Source organism: Pyrgilauda ruficollis, unplaced genomic scaffold, assembly GCF_017590135.1.
Source record: "Pyrgilauda ruficollis isolate IOZ18807 unplaced genomic scaffold, ASM1759013v1 scaffold47, whole genome shotgun sequence".
Classification (NCBI taxonomy): domain Eukaryota; kingdom Metazoa; phylum Chordata; class Aves; order Passeriformes; family Passeridae; genus Pyrgilauda; species Pyrgilauda ruficollis.
In genome coordinates, this window is record NW_024526266.1 from 5142468 (window position 1) to 5155336 (window position 12869).

Consider the following 12869-nt stretch of genomic DNA (forward strand, 5'->3'; position numbering starts at 1 on the left):
GGATGGTGCAGCTTCTGCAGAGCTCTCAGGAAATGAACAAAATTCCACTCTGAGCCCCTCTCAGATAACCCCCGAGGTCAGGGTTACCAAGCGACAGAAATATGAACAGGGATTGTGCACGGCTTTCCCCCCACAGCGGGCAGAAACACTCGGGCTGACTTGCACCTGTCCGACCATTTCTATCTCATTTAACCGCAACATCCACACGGCTTTGACTCCAAACTTCATCTGCTGCTGTCTAACACTGCAGCAGCTTGTTTTCACAGCAAAGATTAGCTCTAGTTAGCAGGGCTCGGTTACACCGTGTCCAAGAGAGACTGCTCTGTGTCCAAGGGAAAGTGTCGGGATTCCAGGGCTCCCACCACCCAGGCCACTCCAGGGAGACGGAGGAGGGTTAAAGCGAGCCCTGCCACGTTTCAGAGAGCCAGGAGGGGAACCAGCCTTGGTATTCTCATCTCACCACCTTGAATTTCCGTTCTTTTCACACCAATCGAGCCAGTGAAGCAAATACTCAGAGGATTATTTCCTTTGTGCTCGTGCTTTCAAACACAATTTTGTAATCGTGTCGAGTACCCGCATCCCCAGTGAGAACTGAGCAGCCAGTTGATTTTGTAACCCACGTAGTAAAAGCTTAACCAGCACTTGGCCAAAAACACCTTCCAGCACAGCCACGCAGAGGGGAACAAGAGGCTGATGGGGTCACAGCAAGGATCCCAACCAAGGATTCCAACTTGGTTTGCTAGGGCAAATACAGACACAGCAGAGAGGCTTCAGCAAAGTAATGATTAATTTTCCTGGGGTTTTTGACAAATTATTCCCACCTTGAACTGCTGTTTAGCAGGTCATTAAGCTACTACCAGCCTTTAGAGCTCTTTCACAGAAACAATGGGATACATTTGGTCTATAGTAATTCTAAAGTGAAAAAAGCTAAGAAAACAAACACAAAAATAGTTCCTACTTTTTCAGCTTTAGATGAATAGAAATACCTTGAAATGCAACTACAGCTGAAGTGAATGTAAATGTAGCCATATTCTATATTAAAATAAGTATTAGAGTCATGTGACTTCTCTTGGAAAAAAAAAGAAATCACAAGGGAAATAGAAGACTACAGTTCTCACAGTAAAATTAGCATTTCTTGCACAAAGCACTGTCTTCCTGTATTTCACTATATCTTTCATAAAAATTTCACAATACATGCAAAACCAAGGCATTTCAACACGAATCACTTCAAAAGCTACTTCTCTGCTACTCTACCACGTTGAGATCAAGAGTCAAAAGTGCCAGAAACTACCTTCCACCTCAGCCAGCACAAAAAGTTTGTTTTGCTACATGCATTGTGTGAACTGGAAATACTCTGGCGTGTACAGCATGAGAGAAGGCAGCCTTGCCTTGAAGAGATAAAGCCACTTTTCTAGAGGCCGTATATAGACAGCATCAGCACACTGTCAAGGCTCTGACAGCTGCTTTTGACAGTTTTCTTCTGTGTTTAACACAAACAGTAATGGTGAATTGTTGGGTGGTTTTCTGGCTTGACATAGCCTGCCGGAAGGTAGGTTAGCCTCATGAATTTTAGGCATATTACAGGGAAATTGGTAAGACACCCCCTGTCTTCAGAAGGCTGGTTTCTCCTGGAGGCCATCCCAGGAAGGAGCACCCAATTTCTAGCAGGCATTGCAGCCAAGGCTGAAGGACTTCTCAGGAAAGGGCTCCTGAGTGCAGGCATGACCAACGCTGGGAGCAATAGCACCCAGCCTGGAGTCCACACCAATCCTCGCCTGCGCTGAGATGCAAACTCAAAACCTGACATTTCACATCCTACCAAGACTATTTTCCAAGGCCAGGGGGCAAACCAGATAACCACTGCTGTAAAACGAGCACAAGATACACTGTAGGGAATGCTGCAATTTTCGACATCCAAATCTGAAGCTCACAACTGGGGCACAATTATGCCTAGATTTAATTTTTCTTCTTGGCTAAAGAGTCAGTTAAAATCTAGGGGGAAAAGTTTTGTTTCTGCCTTAGTGTTCTTTACGATGCCAAGATGATCTGGATGTTGTGATTTGGTTTCCACACGTCATCTGCCTACTATAAATTCAAATATTTTCTGGGCTATAAATTTAAAAGAAATAGTGTAGGATTAAGATCAGAAGCTGTGTCAGAGTTCAGCTTTTGAGAGAACTTTGCTATAGGGAACTCAAGCCATAACCAGAGCAAGTCTGAAAGGGCTTTGTTCTAACTACCCAAAGGAAAGTAATGCCAATAAACTCCTTGCCCACAAGTTCAGAGAAAGTCAGGCAGAAACAGATATTAAAAATACCAAAACAATTAATGCTGTGAGAAAGAGACAATATAAAGCTGACTTCCTGTAGCTTTGTGGTTGATTATCCTGCATTTCAGAAGGTGCAGGCTCTGACCAGAGGTTTTATTTTAAGTAAGGGAAGAGCGATGTCCTGGCAGAGAACACAGCTGAGCTGCTGCTACAGCTTTCTCCCGGGAGGACACCGCATGTGCCTCTCTCCTCTTTCTGTCCATAAATGTTTCACTATATTCATAGAAACTCAGAATCAGAACCAAGACCTTTGTCCTACACGGTTAAAGCTTGCCCATAGGTTCAAAAGCTTTCTTGTGGGAGCGGGTGGAAAACAACCTACTTGAACACAGGAAAAAAAGTCAAGCTAAAAATGCGTTTAAGACTAGACAGAAAGTAGAGCACAAAATAGGTTTCTGTAACCCTTATGCAGCCAGTGAATTTTCTGTCTCGATTGAGATTCATGAGAATCAGCCTGTCAGTTCAACTGTGCTACCCATTATGTGTGAAGGGAGAGGAGAAAAAAGGATTTGGAGCCCTTAAACAACAGCAACACAAGACGAGGCATGGAAAATCCCATGCTCAGGGCTGCTTGTCAGAGGTGGATCAGCTCTGAAGAGGACGACCATCAGCATGGCCAGAAACACCAGTTACACAACAAATCAAGGGGGTCTCAAATTCCAAGGGAGAGAAAGACAGCTGCTGATTCCCTTCAGGAAAAACAGAGCGTGAAAAAAGCAGTTAATGCTGAAACATGAGGGACATTCTGCAGGAAGGTCCTCCATGTGCAGAAAGGGACAAAATGCTTCCACAGCAGCACAACACACAACTGCTGGAAGAGCTGGTAAGGAGTAAGCAGCACTGTACGTATGGGGAAAATACCCAAAGATAACCAAATTTTGAAGGAAAACCACAAAGGACTAATTATGCTGTTCACTAACCTCAAGAGATTACAGCTCCAGTGAGATTATATAGCAGGGAAGAAACCACCAGTAAATACCAGCTAGCTGAAAATAGGAAAATGGCTTTTTTTTTCCTTTTTTTTTCTTTTTTTTTTTTTTTTTCCTGAAGAACAGATCATCCTATGGCAGGCACAAGGAGGGGGAAGGAAGCAAACTGGTAAAAATCCTTACTGTGAAAAAGCAGTGAAGCCTTATACCCAGCTCAGATTTAGAAACCATTAACATTTGGGGAATTTAAACAAGCTGACCAGTTAGCACTTCACACACTGAGGGTAGTAGTTAAAGACAAAGCTTGTCTACAGGGCATGGAAACAGTCTGTAAACTGAATTGCTTTAATCAGATTAAGACATCTCCACTGTTTTTACACACAAAAGCCTGAAATCAATTGGATAATGCAAGACTCATCAACTGAGAAGCAAAGCAGAGCTCAGAGAAGTGTGAAGGCAGGCAACCAACACCCGACACCTTTTGGGAGAGAAAACTTTAACATCTAAACTGGTTTCCTGCACTAACACTCCAGACAAGCGCAAAAAAATTTGAAAACAAAATATTTAAGTGGATTTCAGAAAAAGAGAAATCCACTTGTTTAAGAAGTGAAATCCACTTGTTTAAGAAGAACAAGCTTGTAAACCTGAAAAAATTAATCAGTTTTGGGTTTTTTTGTTTTTTTTTTTTTTTTTTTAATTTGAGGATGCCAACAGCCAATCTGACTACACGAAGCTCTCAGACATGCAGAACCCCATGCCGTGTCATCATCTGGTTCAAATCTCTCTTCCAAACACCTAGACCAGCAAAAACGACTAATTAACCCTCCTAAGAACAGAGCTGGGAACCATTCTGTAGATTCACAGGTACAGTCAAAGTCTTTCATCGTTGGGGTCTAGGCCCAGGACGCTGCAGGAACACTGATATGTATATCAGATGCAGCTACAGTTCATGTGACACTGCTGCTGCTGAAAAACTATCTATAAAAACTCACATTGTAATAGATACTGAATGTAGGATAAACTTGTAACAGTTCGAAAGACTATCAGTCGCCATGTTCTCCATCTCCTCAGCTACTGTTCTCTGCCTTCCCCCACTGGCAGCTTTCCAAACAAAGCCAAAATGCCTAAAATCCAGAACTGCAACGTAAAGCACTTAGTTAGGAGGGGGGAAAAAAAAAAAGTTTTCAACAAAAAAAAAAATGTAGGGAAGGCAATTAAAGAGCTGAAGAGGTATTGGTGTTTCCATGGCAATCTGGCAGGCGGGAGCCATGCTCGCCTCTTCTCCCAAGTGTTCCGTCATTCTGCAGCACTAAATCTTTATTAATGTGAACGCTGAGCATGTCTGCCCGTGCAGAAATGTTATCCCGGGCAGCGCTTCCGCAGCCGCGGCGGCCGATGGCAGGGAGCGAGGGCAAGGCTTGCTGCACGGAACAAACAGCAGGCGCCCGTGCCATTCTGAGATACAAAGCTCCTTTTTCATCCCCATGGCAGTCTAAAAAAAGGACATGTGCCCTAGGAACAGACTATTTTCTAAACAGAACGAATGATTATTTCTGCAGCTCTCAGATGACCCTGCTTAGAATGATATAAGCACTATTTCTCCTAGACAATCCCTCGACTTCTGTTGGAGTGACGATTTCAAAGTGAATTCAGAGAAACTGAAGACATAAAAAAAATCCATAAAATTACTTTTTAACATGTGCTTCAGAAAGCTCTTTTTCCCACAACATGGATGATGTTTCCCTAAGGTGTCCCAAAGGAGGGGTGACAATAATCACTGTGTCGATGCTCCACTGAAGAGTCATTAGCCAAGAGCACAAACTCAAAGGAAATGATGTTACACCTGGAGCTACTGTACAGTTACTGTACTACCTGTACAGTTATAATAACTGCTTGGTTTTGATGCTAAGGCAGATTTCCAGAAGAAACAGGCTGCCAGAGTCCTGCTACTGCTTTTCCACCTACTCCTCATCCTGGCTTCAAAGGCCAGCCACCCATACTCTCTCATGGCACAGACACCAGTTTTGGAAATGGGAGAACCCAAACAGGATCTGCTGAAGGCAATCACACACTCATTGCAACAGCAGCAAATCATTAAAAAAAAAAAATAGAGAGGGAAGTAGCTGTAGAAGTTGACAAAACCCAACCCATCCACTGAAAAGAGATTCAAATGCCAAATGCCACCAGAGACGTGAGTCCTCCTTTCCCAAGGATTCAAGTCCTGAGAACAGGAGCAGGAGGATCTTCACATATTTATAATCTGACTAAGTGATGCCCTGCAGGAAGTGATGCGAGTTAGCCAGATTTTCATAACGCTCCCTTTTGAAAATCTAAATCAGCATCTTTGATAAGAACAAATTTGACAGATGGCAACACCTTCAAAAAATCAAGTCGAACTTGCTCTCCCATAAGCAAATCCATATCAAGCAGAGCAGCACTGTCAGCGTTATCTGAAGTCCTCCAAATTCCACTGGGTGAATACTGAAGATCTCAAACTGCAGTCCAGGCCAGCACAGCACCGATTAAAAGTGAATTGTAACCTGTTAGAAACACGGGCTGGCAGGCAGCAGCAGCCGCCTGGTGAAACAGAGCACCAGAGTTAACTACAGCGGGTAATTAGGGTGGGCTTGACAGCCGGGATCCCTCTGCCTCCCAGGAGAGAAGGGAATGGTTCACAGCAATTATCAGGTAAGTATCCTCACCAAAAGCGCAGGTGTTGCTGCCCCACCCCAGCTTACTGCACCTCCAACTGCAGCCCTTTGCAAAACTAAACTGGAAAAGCCAGTTGCTGCACCATGGGGCTTGCATGATGAGACAAGGCTGAGTAGTCCAAACCATAGCGCTCCGTGCATCCAGGAGCCTCCTTTCTATTGACCAAGAGGGCTGACATCAGGTACCTGCCCTCTCTTGCACAAGAGCATCAAGCCAGTTGAATATGCACCCGAAAATACCCTTTCGGTGACTTCATCTTTCCCTTTCCCATTAATTCAAGGCACAGCTCCCACTCCCAGGGAGTGATACTGACCAGATGCAGGTCAGTATCTCACAACAACAGGAGTCACTTTCAGCCTGGATTTGTCACCTCTGCCGAGCAGCCTTTGTTCATTCAGCACCAGGAAGAGATTTCACCCACAAAGGCAAAAAATTTCGGCAGCATGGGAGGACCTCAGCCACCTCAGGTGTGCGTACCCAGGCAAGTGACAACAGGTGATGCCTCAGCCCCTCAGGGGAAGGGCCAGCCATAAGCTGCTAAATTGTTTGTATGAAAGTACAGTTTCACTAAGTGGACGCGACATTTAGTCTCTGCAAAATTAGTATTTTGCCATCTTACTTTACTGTGTAAGCCATTTCCAGAAATGACAGTGCTACTATGCACCACAAGTCCATGCTAACACAAAAGCATATTTCTAAGACACCTACCCCTGAAAGACCCTTTAATTCTCCTTTTGAACAAACCCGGCCAAATCACATTTGTGAAACAGCTTTTTTTTTAAACTCCAACCACCTTCTTGCAACATATTAGCAAAATGAAATCGGCTTTCAGAGGGGATTACGGGGAAAAAACTCCAACAACATTTCTCCCAGGCGACAAATACTTACCATTTTTAATTTGACCATTTCAAAGTCAAAACAGATCGACTGGCCGGCCCAACTACTCCGCATCCAAACCAGCAAGAAGGGGTCAAAACTCCGCATTCAACAATTTCCACTGCAAAACCATACTGAACAACAAAAGTACTGGAAACACCAGTGTCTTGCTTGCTCATCCCTAAACGACTTGCATTAATAGTTTCTCCCATCGCTACACAAGTCATCTGAAGACCAATCTAACCTCCCAAGAGTAAAAAGAAGGAATGAGAAGGCACGCAACTAATCAATGACTGCTGGTCCTCCATAGCTTTAACGCGGTGCAAGACTGCACAAGCTTTCCTCCGGGAGCAGGAGCTGCTGGAAATGCCATGAGATCTGCACCAGAACGCCCCGGTTACGGCTGTGAACCAGCGCTCCGGACAAGCTCCACACATAACGCGAGCGCCAGCGCGCAAGGGGGAACAGTGACAAAAAGCGGCACTTCCCTCAGATGTGCACACATGGCTTTATCGCGCCTGGACTGATTAGCAGCAGGAGGAGGAGGAGACGCAGAGATTCCCTCCGTGTGTGCAGGAATGTCCCCAACAAAGGTTCGCGGCGCAGGTATGCGAAGCGACGGGCGCCGCAAACCCTCTCCTCCCTCCCGGATGCCCCTTCCCGCAGCTCCCCGGGACCAGCGCATCCCTCGCACGGGCAGCCCGGGGCGGCTCCCGCGGGGCAGCGGCTCCGGGAGCGCCGTTCCCACGGGGCTCAGCCGCCGCCGCCCCCGCCCGCCTCGGGGGCCGCTCGCACAAAGCGCCGGCGGCCCCGGGCCCCCCGCGCGATGTCACCCGGCCGCGGGTGCCCTTCCCCGGCGGGAGCGCGGGGGAGGCGACCGGCAGAGAGCGGTCGGTCCCCCCCGCGCCGCCCCTCGCTCGGCGCCCCGCCGCAGCCTCCCCCCCGCGCCCCCCGGCACTCACCGGCGGCGGGCTCGGCGCGGCGGAGCACGGCCAGCACCAGGGCGAGGAGCGCGGCGAGCGCGCGGGGATGGATCCGGGCATGAACCCGGCAATGGACCCGGGGATGCACCTGGGGATGGATCCGGTCATGGACCCGGCGATGGACCCGGGGATGGGGAAATGGGGGAGCGGGGCTGGACCCGGGGACTCAGGTGATGGGGGCAGTGGGAGAGCGGGTCTTCAGCCGGAGTTGGGGGTGAGCTGGGATTAGGGCTGGACCCGCGGATGGAGGCGATGAGGGCGATGGGGACTGAGGGGCTGCACCGTGGGGGTCACGGAAGACGGGAGGCAGTGGGGATGGGAGCGGATGGCAGCAAGGGTGGGGGAGTGGAGAGTGAGGGCAGCAGGACACGTTGTGCCCCAGCGGGGTGGTGGCGGCGGTGGCAGGTACCCACAGGAGAGGACTGTGGGGCTCTCCACGGGACACGCTGCGCTGCCCTTCGCTCAGATGTGGGGTGCAGGCAGCAGATCTGGAGTGTGTCAGCGGGACGGGAAATCCAAAACCAGCCTCGGCACCGAGGCTCACCCCAGTGAGCAGGGGAGCTTCTGGAGCAGACGGACAAGCTCACTGCCCCACGGCTCACCCCTACAGCTGCTCCTGCTGCAAAAGCCCGGGAGGAAACCTGTGTTCCCACGGAAGAGGTCTCAGGAGGACAGCAGCTGGATTCAGCCTCAAGATCCCTCCCAGTCCTCGGCTATCATTTAAAGCGTTAAAAATCCTTCAGCCCTGGCTCAGGCTCCGGAGGACTGAGAGCCCTTTGTGTGCAGTGCTGACACGGCAGCCTGGCCCGTGAAGGCAGGATTGTACCGGGTCTGGGGGAGAGAGGGGCAATGAATAAACCTCACTGTTTTCCTCCTGTAATTCTCCAGACCCCAGAGTCCCTCCCAAGCGTGGGGCTGGACAGTCAGTGCCCTAACCCCATTATGATTTTTCCAGGTATTCCAGTGTAACCCCTTGGCAAGTCCCCCTCCATCCTGCACAGCTGCCAGAGCCTCCCGTTCGGCTCCAGCAGCTGCTCGTGGGCAGGCAGTTGTGTCTCACAGCCATGATGGACATTCCATGGGATTGCTCCTGGCCCACCACCCTCCCTGCAGTTCCTCACCTGCTGAGGTGGAGGCCAGACCCCCAGCATGCCCCAAAACCTCCCACATATCCAATTATGGGTGCACTGACCAGCACTTAAGTTAAAATTATGACAAAGGCAAGCTGGGAGTTTGAGGAGGGACAGACAGGGAATGTGACTACAACAACAAGGGTTTGGGGATGCTCTCCTGAATGCAAATTCAGGAGGAATTCTGGTGCTTCACCAAGAGCTGCCATTTCCAGCTCCCCTCAGCACTGAGCATTACTTATCACCCCTGACCTTGAAGTGGCTCATCCTCCACTTTGTTTCACCTGGCTTGAGCACAAGCCTCTGAGCCCCAGCACAGGGACAGGATCCATGGCCTCCCTGGCACAGCTCTTGGGAGCAAGCAGCTCCAGCTGGCAGCTGAGGCTCAGTGGGAGAATCCAGCCAGGAAGGCATTGCTTCCCTGCTGCAGCTCTGGGGAACCTGCTGATTGAACCTCTCTCTGCTCTGACCCTGCCCTCGTTTTGCACATGGACTCAGCTTCTCGTGGGAGAAAGCATCCCACGGCAGCTCTGTTGGGGAGATAAAAGGGGTGTCAGCACACACCAGTGGGTCCTGTACATGATAGAGGCTGGGAGTGACTGACTCTGGATGGACAGAGTGGATTTTGCTGCTAGGAAGGTGAGAACCAAGCTTCTCTGAGCTGCCCTGGCAAAGTGAGCTGCCTGCGCCAGCAGTGAGCGCACAGAGCAGAGCAGAAAGGGGACAGGGACAGGTGCCCCACTGTGTCCCCACACCAAAATTCCTCAATTAGCTCCTCATTGTCTTCATGATCCTGTTGTTAAGCAATAAATCCTTTATGGAGGAGTTAGAAATGTGTTTCAGCATTGCTTCATCTTCATGCAGCCCTACCACACACCACCTCAGCCCCAGTTTCCCACCCAGAGAAGACCAGCAGCTGACACAGGGATTGGAGAGCTCTGGCAAGGTTTCCTGCAGTTCTGTCTGGTTTCTGACCATGCCTTGCCCCTCTTTGCCCACGGAGTGTCTCACCCAGGTGTGGGAAGCAAGCCCCAGCTGCTGGCAGGGCAGGCTGCCTGGCACAGGGCTGGGTGCACTGGAAGCGATGCCAGCTGAGGGATTAGGAGAGCTCAACAAGCTCCATAACCACGGCAGAGTTTGTTGAACGGCCCCAGCAATTAGGGAAATCCTGGCACTTTGTCTGACAAAGACTGGGAGATCAGGCCCTCCCTGTGACTCCACTCAGAGTTTCACTCTGTCGTGATTTTGGTTCCACAGAGGATCCATGCACTTTTCTCAGAGAGAAATCTTCCAGGGGCAGCAGCTCCCCAGATCCCAAATGCCCCACCACTCTCCAGCCAGGGAATTCTGCCAGGCAGATGTGCTGGGGACTCTGCAGTGCTCACCCCTGCTCCTCTCACAGAATTTGAACATTCTGAGGTGCCTTTTGTGTGTCTGTACCTGGTCAGTGAGGACCATGGCACTTCTCTGTCCCTCACCTTGGAGGAACTGCTGATTTCAACAGCTTTGTATTGGCTTGCTCAGAATAAATTGTGTTTTCTTGCAGTAATTTTCAGTGACATTGATAGCAGTTCAGGCATTCAGACCTCAGCTCAGCCCACACCCCAATGCCTGCCTTGCATCCTTGGTTTTACATGTTGTCCCAGATAAATGTTGCCTTTATCCCAGATAACCTGCCCTGAGCTGGGGGTCCTTAGGACAAACATGCTTGAGTTGTATGTTCCAGCTTTCTCTTTTGTGATCTGGAAAGCTGGAACCCCATTAAAATGGGAGCTGAGGGTGTTTCATAGTTACAAGTGTCAGCAGCCAAGAGGTTTAAGAAAAGCAGGAGGGAGAGAAGCTTCCAACAAAATCCTCAGGGCTGGCAGCCTTGTGCCTGTGCTGCAAATAGCTTGTCCTGTGGCTCATCTGCAAACTCTTAACATCCACATGACTTGGCTTATGCCATGATTACTTTACCTGCCAGCCAGTCTCGTCTTAAAAAGAAACAGAGAAGTGCGAAGGCATTCCTGCACCAAACCCTGCAGGAATGCTCTGGGCTCCCTGTTCCCCTCTGTTGCTAATCGCCAGGGGAATGTGTACCCTCTGCCTTAGCTGCCTGCTCTCAGCAGCCCCTGGAGTATTTAAATTGCAGATGGAGTTGCGCAGCTTTTAGCAAAGTTGGTCTGACCTACAGAGCGGCCATTAAGCTCCCGAAATGCCCCTGGCTCTGGGCACGCAGTGGAACAAGAAAGGGATTTGCAGTCACCCTCCGGGTCACAGCCAGAGCTCTAATGAGGCTGGCACAGCGGCATGGCCGTGGCTCAAGGAAGGGGCAGCTGCTCACCACAGTCACTGGCTTCCCTGTTTTGGGTCTGTATCCAGGACCAGCTGAAGAAACGAGAATCTGTAACTCTCCTCCTGCCCTTGAGCAGCCTCTAGGCAGCTGCAGCAGTGATCAGCAGCAGGCAATTCCCGCTCCTCTCCAGCGCACGCACAGGCCACCCCTCCGGTGCCATGGTGAGCCACGGCCGTGCAGGCACAGCCCCAGCAGCCGGGCTCCCCGTGCCTGTAGGGGCACAGCAAAGCAGGACAGGGGATTCCTGCTATTCCTGTGGCGCCCAGAGCCCGGCCTCAGTCCCCAGACATGTTGTTATGTCCCTCCTGCCACCGGGCAGGAGCCAAACTGTGCCAGAGGCCATCCAGTCCCTGCTCGCCTCGAGAGTTCCCTCCTCTCCCGAGGTAGATGCCTGGGGCGAGTTGCCATCGCAGCTGCCAGGGGCTCATGGCTGTGAAGTGGGGAACACGAAACTCCAGGAAAGGTCCTGAGGAGCTACACATACCTCAGGGTTCCAGGCTCGGGCACCACAGGGACCCACGCAGGTCCCAGTACATAGGATTTGGGGTCACTGTAGCTCCTGCAAGCACATTTTGTTCTGCTCTTCTATGCAAATCCTGTCCCTGCTGCCAATTTGGGGGCGCCCCAGCTGCCCCATGAGGAGGGTGCACTTTTGTTCCGGGTGCTGTGCCACAGTGGGGCTGGTGAATCCCGTTTGCAGTGAGCATGGGCAGCGTGCCAGGGAAGCAGAGGGTGCTGGGGGGCCAGAGAGCTCCCGCACGGCTGCGGGGGAGAAGAGGGGAGGAAAAGACAAAATAGAGAAAAAGCAGCGACAGAGGAAACAGGTTTATCATCGCTCTGCAGAGCGCTGGGGCACAGCCACAGGGGATTTTCTGTGGCACGATTCAAAGTTGCACTGGGCTGCTGCATGCAGCCATGAATGAGCTCTGAGAAAGCCTCGTGGCCGGGTCCAACAGCCCCGCTGGGGTGGGCACGGGGAGCAGGGACTCCCCAACTTCTGCTTTGTGCCCTGCGGTGCGTTTGTGAGCTCAGACACGAACGCAGCAGCTGGGAGCAGCCCTGAGACGCTGTGCAGGGCTCAGAGCTGTGGGCAAACCCCGGGGCAGCCCTGCAGGGCACCCAAAGGCTGCACAAGGCTTGGGAGAAGGGGACAAGCTGGGCAGGGGAGGTGGCACGGCTGCTCCAGCGAAAGCAGAGCCGGGAATACATCTGGGCAGACGGGGCAGAGACTGTGCAGGAAGTGCAGGAGGGAAACTGCGGCGGAGAAGTCAAACCCCACCTCTCCCCAGTGCAGGACGCTCAGAGACCCTCAAAGAGCTCGGGTCTGCGGTGACCAACAGGGACAGAGTGGCGAGGGGGTCAGGACTAGGCAGGTGCCCCCAGTCCTGCCCTGGGGCTTGCTGAGCGCTCAGGACCAGCCCAGCTGCATCACCGGGGACAGGGGAGATGGCACAGCTCAGGGGTGCTCTGGGGCAGGATGTGGCACCCACTCAGGCCAGTGGAGGAGGGTTGGTCCCACAGTCAGCTGTCCCTGGCCAGCTGCCGACCCAGCACCACACCCCCGGAAAAGCC

General features: G+C 51.1%; 1 protein-coding gene across 3 annotated transcripts in view; it reads right to left on the reverse strand.

The window, feature by feature from the left end:
* The window catches only part of NOTCH2 (notch receptor 2), an 81706-nt gene extending 74779 nt beyond the window's left edge, over window positions 1–6927 (reverse strand). For 2 of the 3 annotated variants that reach the window (XR_005956075.1, XR_005956076.1), the window contains exon 1: window positions 6859–6927. The gene's annotated coding sequence lies outside the window, so the exon portion shown is untranslated. The remainder of the gene's footprint in view (window positions 1–6858) is intronic. The other variant, XM_041478871.1, reaches the window with a different exon arrangement.
* Between the last annotated feature and the right edge of the window lie 5942 nt (window positions 6928–12869).